Genomic DNA, 12452 nt, shown 5'->3' with positions numbered 1-12452 from the left:
GAGGAATTCTAGTGAAATTCCTGAATCACTGGAACTGGTGCAAAATTGAACCCTTCTAACTGTCTGAGCCCCTCGCCCCATCTCTAGGAGTGAGCCCACACACTCTTCAGCGGAAGCTTACTTTTGCACAGTGTAGTGGTTTATAGGGCTGTGCGATATGACCAAAATCCTCATATCCCGATATAAGAATTCTATCGTCCGATAACGATATAAATCACAAAAATGTAACATTGTCTGTAAATTCTGTGAATCTCGGGCAGCTCGACTTGCGTGAAGTGTTTCCAGCTGCGCGTCCTTTACCCGGAGTCGAGTGTTTTAACCGATGCATGAAACTATACATTTATAGACACAAGTTGTAAAGGCCGCCGTTTTCTTTGTATTTATTACACGGCGTGCTGCGGGGAAAGCCTGTTCTAACGTTTGAGTCTAAGGTTTATTTTTTACTTCTCATCTGTAAATAATCTGCTCTTTCACGTGATTCAGTTTATTTTGAAAAGTCTCAACAGGATCTTGAGCTTTATTGTGAAAGGTGTATGTGGAACATAAACAAGCCACACACGAAAGTGTTATCGTCGCTGTTACTAACGACAACGCATAAAAACAGGCGCTTGTCCGTCAGTAGTGTGGTTATATTACATATAAGAGAAAGAAAGAACTTTAAGAAATTAATATAGCCACTACAGTGACCATCAGAACGATGAAAAAATATAAAAATGTCAGCTCTAACGATCAGTAGACGCTACAATTTCACTTGCTTCTTCAAAACACCTGCAGTATCTACCAAAAATGGTGAGAGGAAAAAGAAATTGTGATTTATGATGCCCTGTGGACAGAAACACCTGAAAGATCAATAAATGCAGTGCGAGTGCACAGTAACGCACCACAGTGCAGCCCAAGGACACGTTGGTTTACTCTTACCACATCTGATGAATCAAATCCAGCAGTTAATCATTCCTGAATGGCAGGAGTCTGTCTTCAGTCGCTGGTACACAGTGTCTCTACCTTTGTGGCATAAAGCCCACACCTGTAAGTCATTACTTATCCAAGAAAAACGCCTGAATTAATCTCAGTAAATATCAGAGAAGAGTAACAAACTCGATAACCCGTAGGAGTAGTTGGAGGCTTCTGCTACAAGTAAAATGAGCACTGCTAAAGAAACGGCAGTAAATGGACTCAGAGCTTCAACTGTCATAAGTGCCAATTAATTATTTGGGACAGTTTGAAAGAAACCAAGGTGAATTCTCCTTTTTATAACATGAAATTCAACCATGCCTGCAAATGCTGTTCTTACAGCTGTGAAAACATAATGAAAAATGAAGGCAGGGAAACACAAAATAATATTTTCATCAGTGACCTCAAGGATTTATTACGAAGCATGAGAGTTATGACCTCTACTGTGGAAGTTTTGCAAACAAACTTTTCCGATGATGCCCTAAAGACATGTAGACACATTACAGGCCACTGAAGGATGAACAATTTACATGAAAAACACCCAGCAGTTGAGAGATTCATCCAATTTTGGTTTGATTTGTTAAAATTATTTTCAAGATAATCTATTATTTTGATGACTATAAACAAGTGGGAAAACATCTAAAGACGGGTTATGTACCTAGTTATGTGGTACAAAAAACATAAAATCCTCACATTTATAAAGCTCAAACCTGGATTTCTGATTTTAAAAACTCACTAAAAGAAAGGATCGTAAAAACTGTTTCCAGTTTCTGTTGATTAATTGAATAATCATCAGCATTAGAAATTTTTACTGTGGAAAAGTTCTCGGTTTCAGACAATAATGCACAGAGTAGTGTGTTATTCTCTTGTGAAACAGTTGTGCTCAAAATTTAAAGCTTTCAGCGTGCGATAAATTGGAGTCCTGCGGTGTTTGAGCTGTTGTTCACTCAGTTCTTCCTGCCTCATTTTTTTATGTGAATGTGCAACTATTTTTTCTCTTTTGACCTAAATAGCAGGTAAAATTCACACAGTACATAACTTTACTGAGTGGATAAAATTCTTTTATTTCAAAGTCAAAGTCCGAGGATGTTTTATGAGGTATGGAAGAAGCCGACTGGGGATGGCTCTGGTTTGCTCTGATATGGTTTAGCACCTGTTTAATGGTTCATCTGAATTTTTTATTTTCTTGTTTGAAAAGCCAACATTTGTTATAAATACAGGGGTCTTTTAGCCTTTAGGTACATAACACTTCAAATCCTGCCCCCCCCACACACACACTCTGGACCCCCACCGATTCGCATACTGCCAGAACAGGAGCACAGAGGATGCAGTCTCCATCGCACTGCACTCTGTCCTCTCACACCAGGACAACAACAACAACAACACCATGGTGATTGGCCTCATCAACGACAACGATGAGGTACAGGGAGGAGGTGGATCGTCTGGCTGAGTGGTGCGACAGAAACAACCTGCTGCTTAACACCGAGAAGACCAAGGAGCTCATCGTGGACTACAGGAGGAATGCTGACCCACATCCACCCATCTACATTAAGGGGACGGCTGTGGAGCGTGTGAGCAGCTTCAAGTTCCTGGGAGTCCACATCTCCGAGGATCTCATCTGGACGACCAACTGCTCCAAGCTGGTCAAGAAGGCTCACCAGTGCCTCTTCTTCTTGAGGACTCTGAGGAAGAACCACCTGTCCTCAGACATCGTGGTGAACTTCTATCGCTGCACCATCGAGAGCATCCTGACCAACTGTATAACAGTCTGGTACGGGAACTGCTCTGCCTCGGACCGGAAGGCGTTGCAGAGGGTTGTGAAAACTGCCCAACGCATCTACAGGAAGCGGTGTCTGAAAAGGGCTGGGAAAATCACCAAAGACCCCAGTCACCCATCACATGGACTCTTCACCCTCCTGCCCTCTGGGAGGCGCCACAGGAGCCTCCGGACTAAGACCACCAGGTACCGGAACAGCTTCTTCCCCACAGCTGTCAGACTCCTGAACTCTGCCTCCTGACACCTGACTCACATTAAACACATGGACTGGACATACACACACCCACACCCACAACCACCTACACCCACAACCACCCACACCCACACCCACACACACACACACACAAAATGGACAACTGTACCCTCATACACACAATAATAACAACATGGACTGAACCACCACTCACAACCACTAACACTTTATATAGCCTCTGTAGAAATTATCCACATATCTCACTTATCTTAACTGCACTACTTTATAGTTCTGTGTAAATAATCATTCTGTACAATACAATAAATTTTAATTCAACAACTGTTTATAACCTGCATATCTCATATTTCTGTATAGTTTTTTATATTTATATCCTGTTCATAGTCTGTACATACTTATAGTTATAGCATATTCATAACATACTTCATACCGTGTACATTATAACATACTAGAGCAGGGCGATATGACCAAAAATATTTATCACGATATACATTTAAAAATTTGCGATAACGATATAATTGACACTAGACAAAATACTTTACAACTCCACAACTTTATTTGTGCAAAAAAACCAGCAATGTATTTTCACTTAAACAAGCAGCTGTTTTTTATGTGCATTAAAGTTATATAAAAATGTAACAGTGCAAATGCAAATTCCTTGCTGATAGTTTAACCAAAAGGCATTTCCAGTGGAAACTGGCCGACATATCCTCAGCATAACCATGTATAACATCCACAAAACTTAAAAAGAGGTTATACACACACAACACGGTAATATTATGTTGAAGCACAGTACGTATCACTCCGCGAGGCGCCTGCCTACGATAGCCGTAATGCTCCGACAATCCATCAAGCGGTGCGGGTTCGTAGCTTAGCAAAGTCATACTAAAACATTTGACAGATTTTCGAGCGCCGTGTACGACATAAAATCGTTTCGAGGTCAGTAAACACAACCAGAATTCATACATAAGGCACACAGGATTATAAGGGGCACTGTCGATTTTCAGAAAAATCAAAGGATTGATTTTAAGTGTGCCGTATTTTCCAAAAAAACACGGTAATAACGACGGCCCGCTAGCATGCTCTACCAGAAATAGTGCTTTGTTGTGTATCTGACGGACGAAAGCTAAACCAGTTCCACACCACTGAAGTTGTAGCATTTTTACAAACCAGTTCTGGTTCATCCGTTTCATTCAACGATCCAGTTTCGCTCTTCTCATTCTGCGTCGCCGCCATGCGCTTATGTAAACATAGGCACTGCGCATGCGCGTTTTACCCATATTCTATCGCGATATTTCATTTTCCTATCTTTGCCCAAAATTACACCGGTATTACCGTGAACGGTATGATATAGCCCAGCCCTATAATCAGAATCAGAATCGTGTTTATTGGCCAAGTATATGTGCAGACACATACAGGGAATTTGGTTCCGGTAGATGGTGGCTCTCAAGCACAGCAATGTAAATCACACACACACACACACACACACACACACACACACACACACACACACACACACACACAAACACACACACACACACACACACACACACACACACACACACACACACACGTGTCTATATATACACACATTACACATACATACACAAAGCTGTGTAAACCAACTATAAATAACGAATCTAAACTTATATACATAAAATACAGAAATGAATGAGGTGGAATGAATACTACAAAATGTACATAAGGTGCAGTTGCAGTCTGGCAGTGGGAGCAGTGTGACAGGTCAACTGTTAAGAAGGGAGATGGCGAGGGGAAAGAAACTGTTCCTGTGTCGGGTGGTCCTGGTCTGCAGGCTTCTGTACCGTCTGCCAGAGGGCAGCAGATCAAAAAGTCTGTGTGCAGGGAGTGAGGGGTCTGTGATGATTTTCCCTGCCTGTTTCCTGGTTCTTGAGAGGTACAGATCCTGGATGGAGGGCAGGGGGGTGCCGATGATCCTTTCTGCTGCCCGTACAGTCCGCTGCAGTCTGCTCCTGTCCTGTTTAGTGGCTGCTCCATACCAGACTGTGATGGAGGAGCACAGGACAGACTCAATGACCGCAGTGTAGAACTGGATCAGCAGCTCCTGTGGAAGACTGTACTTCCCCAGTTGTCTCAGGAAGTACATCCTCTGCTGGGTCTTTTTGAGGATGGAGTTGATGTTGGTCTCCCACTTCAGGTCCTGGGAGATGGTTGTACCCAGGAACTTGAAGGTCTTCACAGTTGACACAGGGCTGTCTGATATGGTGAGGGGGAGCAGAGTTGAGGGATGTCTCCTGAAGTCCACTGTCATCTCTACAGACTTAAGAGTGTTCAGCTCCAGATTGTGCTGACTGCACCAGAGTACCAGCCGCTCAACTTCCTGCCGGTATGCAGACTCATCACCATCTTGAATGAGGCCAATGACAGTGGTGTCATCTGCAAACTTTAGGAGTTTGACAGCTGAGTTCTTGGAGGTGCAGTCGTTAGTGTAGAGGGAGAACAGTAGTGGTGAGAGGACTATAACATACCATAATAGACCTATTTCTGTAATATACTCACATATCTATATTATTGCTAATATATATTGTAATATATCTATATCGTGGCTAAAGCACTTCTGGATAGATGCAAACTGCATTTCGTTGCCTTGTACCTGTGACATGTGCAATGACAATAAAGTTGAATTCTATTCTATTCTATTCTATTTTTTAAAACAGGAAGATTACTTAATAGGACTAGATTTTGCAATCCCAAGTGATTCAGCTCAGTACTTGCTCCGAGTGGATTTTGAGGCATCTGTTCAGTTGGCTCCAAACAAACAGATAAATTACAATGTATGATGAATAGAGCAAAGACCAAAAGCGAAACTAAACAACAAAAACAGACAAAAGATAAAATCATGTTGCTCAAATAAATGCTAAACTTTTTCCTTCTGCAGAGAACGTGTAAATAAGCAACTGTTTAACAGAACATATCAGTATATTTGTTGTTCCCACAGCTTGTTTTCGCTGCCCTTGAGTGTCCAAAAAACATCAGTTACTGCAACGGATTCGAAGGTGAATTTGCCTTAAAACCAATTTGCATTTTCATAAATACTAAATTAGGGCTGCTCAATTAATCGAATTTTAATCACGATTACGATCTGGGCTTTCAACGATCATTAAAAATGACTGAGCCGATTATTAGCCCCTCCCTCATTTATCCGCGACACCTTAAAGGCCGGTCTGTGAAAATATTGTCGGGCATAAACCGGTCCGTGGCGCAAAAAAAGGTTGGAGACCGCTGATTAAGAGGACCCGAGGGAAGCTCGGAAAGCTAAGCAGAAGTTATTTGGAGAGGAGAGTGACTGCCGTTGGTTGAAAAGAGAGGTAAAAAAAACTTCAGTGGTGTTGCACACTATTTTATATTATTTTTTAAAGTCATTGTTAACCCTTTAAAGCCGGTCAGAGCAGCACGCTCCGTTTTGTGTAACTATTTTTAAATCCCTGTAGAACCTGAACCGTGTAAGCTAGCGCAATAATTTGTTTTGCATATGAAACCGGAGGAGTTGTACTTACATCTTATGCCATCAGCTTGTCCTAGGTCCTTCAACATATAGCTTTGCAAAAATTGCATAAAAAGCGCTTGCAGGAACAAAACAGCAAAACACAAAACCAGAAACACGCTTTGCCGATCCGATCAGTTGTTCGTAACACTTCCCACAGTGAAAAAGAGGTCAGCGCGAACTATCGCATGTCCGCCATTTCCTGGCCGAAACCGGAAGTGACGTCATTTTTGCGGAAATGTAGTTTTTTTTACTTGTAGGCCTTAAAAGCCTATACTGGTCATGTTTGACTTTTCTGAATAGTTTCTGGGATGCTTAGAACTCAAATTGCACTGCTGGAAATATTTTATTTTGATGCACCTGCTGTTTTCTTTGCAAATTTGCATCATAGGATTGTTTTTTCGTTTTTCCTGCAGTATATAAAAATTGCTGTATCGCCAAAATAAAACTATGAAGACACTCAAAATAAATTTCCTGTTGTTGTAAACTATTTTTTGCAACTTTTTTGTATTTAAAGTTTTGAGGGATAAACCTCTTAAATTTCTCCAAGTAGAAATATATGTAAAAAAACCAAAAACGATTTTCAATTTTTTTGTAGTTTATTGCACTTTTTTGCAATTAATGTAGTTACTATGGACTTAATGCATACATATTATTAAAATATGGGCTATAACAGTTGTATAGCAACTTGAAATGCTCCCACAAATGGCACTACAACATGTAAAAAAATAATATAAGCTCTGGCGGACTTGGTTCTATAGTAGGTCTTAAAGGGTTAAATAAATATCGTCAAATAATCGAGATCTCAATTTCAGTGAAAATAATCGTGCTTATCATTTTTGCCATAATCGAGCAGCCCTATACTAAATGCAAAAATGTGCCACATGTACTTTGAGTATATTTGGAGATTTTTACAATAACTAAGGCAAACACTTGCTCCCAAATTAGCCTCGACACACAACGAACTGAATGGTTTTTTATAAACATATCTGGTTTGATAAATGATCCACTCCTTAGCTGATGACAGATAATTGATTCTTCTATGGGTTTATAATCCTTTCCTTTCCTGAATGACTGAAAATCAAAGCCTATGAGCCAATTTCTGAGGTTTAAATGCACTGGTTGCCAGCTCATCGGTTTCTCCTTAATACTTGGGGAATGATATATGATTAAAAGTAGATCAATGGATCACAAAAACCTATAAATCAATAACGAGTCGGCATCTGATTACCTGTAATTTGAGGAATGTGTGCTGGTGAAAGCATTAAAGAAGAACAGAGCAGGAGAAGGAGGACTAGTTGTCTTCTTCAACTAGTCTCACAGTGATTCTTGTGACCTTGTGTCTGTAGATGGTGAATGTTCCTCCCAAAACAGATGAGTCACATTAAAAGAGATTGCGGCAAGGTTTTTCTTCTTTAATTACCAATCCTGGCTAAAAGCAGATGTGGAAGAGTTTTTGTTTCCTTTGAAGCTTTGACCTTGCCTTCAGACTTCCTCACTGTTACACTCTCTAGAAGTTGGCAACTTATTGTGGGAGAAAAGCTCCCTGCACATCTTGCTGCCCCTACTATCGGCTCACATGGTTATAAGGCTTTAAATTTCAAGTCAAGCAGTTGGGAAATCTTACTAAAGGATTCTTATTACCATTTCTGCATCTCCAGCTAATTCTGTTACAAAGTGACAGTGACGCCAGGACAAAAACCTGTTGCATCGTGAAAACAAAGGGTTTCAAATTTTAAAGATCTTTGTTGAATGATGAAGCAGATTTATGGCCATCTCTAAAACCTCACTTTCATGTCTTTGTGGGTTTAAAAACCAATTTGATGGGGTGCTGTTTGCTTTAGTCCTCTAAATGTCAGAGAAAAGCACTTGTGTCCAACTGAAGCAAGTATTTATTAAGCAATGGATGTTGTTTTAATCTAAAGGCATCTTAACCAAATAATTCCACAGCACCCATAGTGAGTGACCGAGGAAGCGGTTACCGCTGCACTACTAATCTTGACTAGTTTGGAACTTATTCTACTTCTTTTCTCTATTTTTACAACAAAAACAATTAAAGTGTGAATGCTGGCCCTCTTGGTCAGGTCTCTCTTTCGCCTTGATAAATAAAAGATTAATTTAAAGAATATAAATATTTTTCATTTGCAGTGCATTAGGAGAGCTAAGGATATCTCACCAAAAATGATGTCGTGTGGTGGATTATACAGACAGAAACCTCAGAGACTATGCATCATGTGGAAAAGAAAGCATACCTTCTTTCAAGCCCAAATCATCTCCCATCCAATACCATACTTGAGACTGGTACGAGGATTTTCTGGTTACATGCCGTGTTTCGTTTTCTCCAACCGTGGTGCAGTGAATTATAGCGAAAAACATCTCCACTTTCTCTACAAGTATTGTGGTTTGTTCAGATGCAACTTAGCAAACCTAAGTTGTGCTGTTATTCAGAAAGGTAAGAGGCTTTTTCCTGTCAATATTTACTGGCAGGCCATACCTGTTCAATCTTTTCATCGTGTTCAGTCATGAATTTTGACATTTAGCATGCTATCTGACATCTAGAGTAACCCTTTCCAGATTGATGGGCAGCAACAGTTGTTTCTTCAGGCTCATGGCTGTTGTCTTTCCTGTTTGGCGTTGTTCTAATGCACACCTGAAAAATCCAGACCAGCAAACTGCCAAAAGTTTTGCTTTTATAGGAGGTGCTTACGCCTGCCCTGCTTGTTGATCAGGTAATCCCGGGCATTTGAATCAAGTGCATCTGGCTGCTACTTACTACTTGTATTCTGGCTTAATTTTTGTATCATAAAAAAAAGACACTGTGTAGTATGTCATGTGTTGTTGTACAGCTGAGACGGATTTATCCGTCTTTTGCTGAGGACGAGATTATTTTTATTATATTCTTGCACATAAAACGTTACAGTTACACACAGAAGGTGTACTTTTTCCCCACATGACTCAAGATTACATAGTTATAAATCCTCATAGAAATACACGTCCGTTAAAAAAGTCAAATCAATCTAAACTAGCAACAACACTATCTGTTCCCAATTATTTGTCAGAATAAACAAAATCTCAAGGCCGTGTCGTTCCCTTATCCTAAAACCTTACAGCCTCCCTAAAAAATCAGGAAAAAATGGCCTTTGCAAAAACAGTCCTGCCTTACTGCACACGGCAAATACGTGGGGATGTTGGTGTAGGATAGTGCCAGAGAACGTGCAAAATATTTCACTGAAATGCACCAGGGAAGTGTTCTGTCTCAGACGATATGCAAATACCTTTCAGAAGAAAATTAAACACTTCAGTCGGCAACAATTAGAATGCATAATTTGAGGCTTCTTTGCACCACTTGCTCAGTTAAACATTAATTAACTCAATTACTTAGTCTCCCTGTACACTTTAAATTGATCCAGAATGCAATACATTTGAATCTTCCAGGCTTATTTGTACAACATAATCAGCAATTATTCAAGATGGATTTAATAGATACAAAGGGAGACTTCTGAATTTAGTGTAAGCCAAGACAAAAGCAGTACTAACTTCACCTGCCTGACAATTCCAGATAGATCAACAACAAAAAAGTAGAAATATACCTGAAGATCTGTTCCAATAGAAGTAATAAGTGATACATTTCCCGAGTGGCTGTAGTTATTTCCTTCAACTAATTTGAAGGAACTGCACTGTAATAGTCGGTATTAGCTGTATTGTTATTTCCTATTGGCATTTTAGGGTCCGTAATGAAATGGAAATAGGAAATACTAATCTGTTCTCTAATTATTAGGCATTAAGACAATTGTATGAGCAGATAATAGCATTACTGACTGAAATAAGCATTTCCACAAATAAGACGTCATCTACCTGTGTTAGTGGTCAGTACTTCTCTGTTTATGCTGATTTGTTTTCCTGGCACAAAACGTTAATATTCAAGGGAAAAATAGACAGGAAAAAAAGGTATTGTTCTGCTTCAGTTATCTATCAAATTGCTGTTTTAAACATCAGTATTCCACCCAGGAATTCACAACTGATGCATCCTTAATTTTAACTAACGCTTCCCTCATGCTAAACAGCAAAAACAGTCACATTTGTTTGTATAGCTCTATTCAGACACAAGGAACATGGAGTACCTCAGAGACATTTAAATCATGGCTACAGGTGATACAGGATGCACAATCAATCATGACAGAAACAGAATAACAACAAGTAGAATCGAAGGACAAACAAGACTAGAGTTGTTCCTGTGGTCACAGATCTCTACTTATATAAATCTGGCATGTTAATCCCTGCCGTAGAAGTGATCATCATTGCAAATAAGTGTTGTTTCTTCAAAGAAAAGTCTCACAAAGTGTGAGAGGAGAGCTCTGATCACCTCCCCTGAACAACTTCTGTAACTCAAAAAGTCGATAATAAAACACCACTTCTCTCTAGGTCGAGTCAGTGCACACTGGCCTCATATTAATTTAATTGCTAATATTTAATAGTCTACATCTTGAGACAAGTCAGGGCCACAACTAATGACTGCACTTATTATCATATTATCTGAAATTGTGTGCTGAAGTAAAATTTCCTCATTTTCCTCACCCAGGCTGGAGTCAAAGTAAAGCTATTCAGCTGTCAAAATTAAAAGAGGGATAAAAGCTTGTTATATTTGCCAGACCAAAGCTAAAATAAATGAATTTTAAAAAAGCTTAAGGGAAGAAAAATGACACCAAATCATCTGTAAAAATAAGATCACACAATCTTAAGCTTCACTTCTTACCTGCTGTGCCATGGACCAGATAAGTATAACTGACCTATTAGCACCAGAGCTAACTGTTTAAATAGACGACCCTGGAAATAACTACATATCTTGTATGATATGCACAAAGGAAAGGAAATTCTTCCTGTGAGCTTGACCCTAGCAGAGCAGACAGCTGGCCGATAGCAGCCTCTTGTTTACACAGTGATAAGTGCTTTTTGAAGTGGCCTTGTGTTCACATTAGACTTGTTGAAATGGAAAACACTGATTCTCCACAAAAGTGCACTCAAAATACAGAAACGAGAGACCCTACAGCCCTAATGATCCAAGAATACACTGGAGGCTAACAGACCTTAAACGATAAAGGAACTAGTAAGATAGTTTGCGTATTAATAGCCTCCTTGCAGTTAAATCATATCCATACGACCTTAAACTTTTAAAGAAGCTTTTCAAAGATCGATTACATCCAGTTAAGATCTATGAATGGTTATTTTTAAAATACACTGGTCAGCTAAAGTCCTTAAAAGCCTATGTAGTGATTTCTTGCTGGAGTTTATTCTGACCACCTGTTATCTATGTTATCTGTATTTCATGCGCTTTCTACTACAGGTGCGGGCCTTGTTGCATTGATATTTGACCCCGCAACAATAAATCTGAGGGACAGCGGGGAGTCTGTGAGCGTCCTCTGCTTCAAAACGTATGTAAACGCGTGAAAAATAGTATTACCTGTTCCTTCAGAAACACCAATGGCAGGGGAAAGTTTTCAGGCCGACCCCACCGAGTCCCCTCGTGGCGTCATGCGTGGGTAAAAGTGTAAAGTCAAGTATTAAATAGGGCTGTCACGAACCGCTTAAAGTCCAAGCTCCGAGTTCACAGACAGCCCTGTTGCGCTGATATGAACCGCGGCTTTCAGCTCAGAGGCTAACGACCAGCAGCGTTTAGGGAAATGACTGCAAGCGACAGCGAGTTAGGTGCGGAAGTTCCGGCTGGCGCCTTCAAAATAAAAGAGATAACCACTATGAAGTAAAAACTGAAAAACAAACTGTGGAAAATGACTTATTATATATTTGTAGTAAATGGTAAAATGGTAAATGGCCTGTATTTATATAGCGCTTTTACTAGTCCCTAAGGACCCCAAAGCGCTTTACATATCCAGTCATCCACCCATTCACACACACATTCACACAGTAGTAGTTAATAACTGCTGGATGTCTTTTGATATGAAAAGAAATGTCAAGTTTGCTGTTTGTTTGGTTAG

General features: G+C 39.9%; 1 protein-coding gene across 2 annotated transcripts in view; it reads right to left on the bottom strand.

Annotated features, from left to right (window-relative positions):
- The window catches only part of esr2a (estrogen receptor 2a), a 30520-nt gene extending 18395 nt beyond the window's left edge, over positions 1 to 12125 (bottom strand). For both annotated transcript variants that reach the window (XM_080883044.1, XM_080883045.1), the window contains exon 1: positions 11921 to 12125. The gene's annotated coding sequence lies outside the window, so the exon portion shown is untranslated. The remainder of the gene's footprint in view (positions 1 to 11920) is intronic.
- Between the last annotated feature and the right edge of the window lie 327 nt (positions 12126 to 12452).

This window comes from Rhamphochromis sp. 'chilingali', assembly GCF_963969265.1.
Source record: "Rhamphochromis sp. 'chilingali' genome assembly, chromosome: 5".
Classification (NCBI taxonomy): Eukaryota; Metazoa; Chordata; class Actinopteri; order Cichliformes; family Cichlidae; genus Rhamphochromis; species Rhamphochromis sp. 'chilingali'.
Note: the sequence above shows the minus strand (reverse complement) of the source record. Positions and strands in the feature narration are given on the sequence as shown.